Genomic DNA, 3052 nt, shown 5'->3' on the forward strand with positions numbered 1-3052 from the left:
CACCCCCTGTCAGTGTGCCCCCTTCCCCTACTCCGTACCCGCTTCCGACGTGCCCCCCCTCCCTAGTCAATAAAATCCAGGAGCCCAACCACTCCCTAACCCAACAGAACCTGCCAGCTAGCCCAGCCAAAAGTGTAGGCGGTCAGTGCCCACCTTCTCGCCTCTTCTACTCCCCGCTCCCCACTGCCTCCTGCCCGTCAGACCCGCACTCCTCAGCCCCAGCCTCGGACATCAACCCCTGAAGGTCTACCACCAGCGCTTCCCATGCCCGGGCCATCGCCAGCGCCTTTTCGTCATCTCTCCGGAGGGCCAGTTGCACCCGGAGGGTGCCCTCGGCCCCCGCCCAGCGCGCCAACGCCGATCTCCAGCGCAAGAAGTTAGGTCCCCCCCGGGATTTCCAGTGCAGTGTCAGTTCCCTCTTGGCCATTATCAACCCCAGATCATAAAATTTGCTAGTAACCTTCGTGCGGCGAGTGTGGGGGAACCAAAGCAACAAACAGGTCCCCATATCCGAGGCAATGGAGCGATCAGTGACCTGGTTCAAACAATCCACCACTGCTTCCCAGTAGTCACCCAACTGCGTACAGGACCAAAACATGTGCCGAAAGTCCGCCCCATCTACCCCGCACCGCGGGCACGGGTAGTGCGCACCCCCGAAATATCGCAGTATTTTGGCCGGCGTCAGGTATGCCCTGTGTAACGTAAAAAACTGGACTAATTGGAACCGGGCATTCCTCGTTCCCTTCCAGGCCCTCCGCACCAGCGTGTTCCACGTGGATTCAGGGATCTCCTTTCCAAGGTCCGCTGCCCACTTTTCCCTCAGAGCGCCCAGGGGGAGGAGTCTCTCCGTCGACAACCGGCGATAGAGGCAAGTGATGGCCTTAGCCGTCCCCGCCGCCATCACTACATACTGGCAACCCGCGGCAGTCTGCGGCTCCGATAGCCCCATGTTCCAATGCCGCTGGAGGCTCGCCACCAGGGCCGCATGGAGCAGGAAGTCTCCCCGCGGGAGCCCGTAAGAGTCCTGCAAGTCCTGAAAAGGCAGCAGTACTCCCTCTCTAAATAAGTCCCCCACCATCTGCACCCCCAGTTCCTCCCAGACCGCTAATCCCGACCAATCTCCCCCGTGCGGGAACGCCGTACACATCCCCAGAGGGATCTCCGGGGCATAGGGGTGGACTATGGTGGCCCTCCTCTGGCATCTGTTCCAGCATAACCGGAGGGTACGTTCCTCCAAGGTGAGCTGGGCGAGGTCTAATCTCTGGTGAAGGACTATAAAGGCCAGCACATGGCGCGGTATTAGTCTGCCCTGAGGGCCTTCCGGGCCCCTGTACTTCCTGGCTACCGCCTGCGTGAGCCATTGGAGCTGGGCCGCCAAGTAGTACCACTCAAAATCCGGCGCCGCCAAGCCTCCCTCCGCCCTGGGTCGCCGCAAGGTGGTCAGCGCCACTCGACGCCTGCCCGAGCCCCAGATGAAGCCCGTGGCTAATACCCGCAGCCTCGCGAAAAACGACGCCGGGATCCATATAGGAAGGGTGCGAAAATAGTAAAGAAGCCGTGGCAGCGCCACCATTTTCAGGAGCGCCACTCACCCAGCACACGAGAGTGGGAGCGAACTCCAAAACCCCATGCTACCCCGTAGGCCTCGAAGTGCCCTACCAACATTTCCTTCCAGCAAATCAGCCTGGGTGTGGTAGATGTTAAACCCCAGATAACGGAGACAGCTACTCTCCCATCGGATATTGCCCAACTCCCGCGGGGGCCGTCCCCCCTGCGACAACGGGAACAAACACGTCTTACCCCAGTTGACTTTAAGCCCAGACAGCCGACCAAACTCCTCCAAGAGAGCGACCGCTCCTTCCAGCGCTCTCTCCGCATCCGCCAGAAACATCAGCAGATCATCTGCATAGAGGGAGATATAGTGCGTATCCTCCCGCAGGGAAACTCCCACATAAGCGCCCCCTCGTCGGGCATGAGCCGCCAGCGGTTCGATGGCCAGTGCAAACAACAGGGGGGAGAGAGAACACCCCTGCCTCGTCCCCCTCCGCACACGGTAGGAGGCCGATATGGTGGCCCCCGTCTTCACTCGGGCCGTAGCATCGCTATAAAGCAACGTGGTCCAGCGTACGAAGTCCTCCCCCAAGCCGAACTCCCGCAGCACTCGGTATAAATAGGGCCATTCCACACTATCAAAGGCCTTTTCTATGTCGACCGACAGCGTGCAGGCCTCCGGGAAGACTTCCCGGTCCATTTCCATCACTCGCAACAACCGTCGTACGGAAGTGGCCGTGCTGCGTCGGGGAATAAAGCCCGCCTGATCCGGGTGGATTAAGGCGGTCATATGACTCAAAAGGCGCGACGCCAATATCTTACTCAATATTTTATAGTCCACCGTCAACATGGAGAGCGGCCGATACGCCGTGCGCGCGTCAGCCTCCCCTCCGGGCTTCAATAAGGGTATCACAATCGCCTCTCGAGCTGAGGCGGGCAAGCACCCACGCCGCCAGGCCTCGCTGTATAGGACCTGCAACTGTGGCGCTAACAGATCCGGAAACGCCGCAAAGAACTCGACCGGCAACCCGTCCGCCCCCGGGGTTTTCCGACGGGCCATGTGCCTAATCGCCGCGCGAATCTCGCCCAGCGATATGGCACCACCAAGCTCTTTCCCAATCTCCGGGTCCAGCCGAGGAAGGCGGGCCTCCAGCAAGAAGCCCGCCTGGCCTTCAGGCTCCCCCTCCATAGTGCTGTCGTACAGCCCAGCGTAATATCCGGCAAACCGCTGATTTATCCCCATCTGGGAGTAAACCGGGGCACCCCCCGCTTCAACCAAGGAAAGTATCGGTTCCCCCCGGTCCGCCGGGTTCGCCAACCACGCCAGAAGGGATCCCACCTTATCCCGTTCCGCGTGGGCTCGCATTAAGTAGCTTTTATGGTCAAAACAGCGGAGCTTCTCCACCTGCACCGCCACACCCTCGCGTGCCTCGGCAACAGCAGCCAACTCGCCGGTCCCCGCCTGATGCGCCTGTTCAGCCGCCCGCAGCCGGGCCTCCGC

This window comes from Triturus cristatus, chromosome 1_2, assembly GCF_964204655.1.
Source record: "Triturus cristatus chromosome 1_2, aTriCri1.1, whole genome shotgun sequence".
In the NCBI taxonomy this organism is placed as follows: Eukaryota; Metazoa; Chordata; class Amphibia; order Caudata; family Salamandridae; genus Triturus; species Triturus cristatus.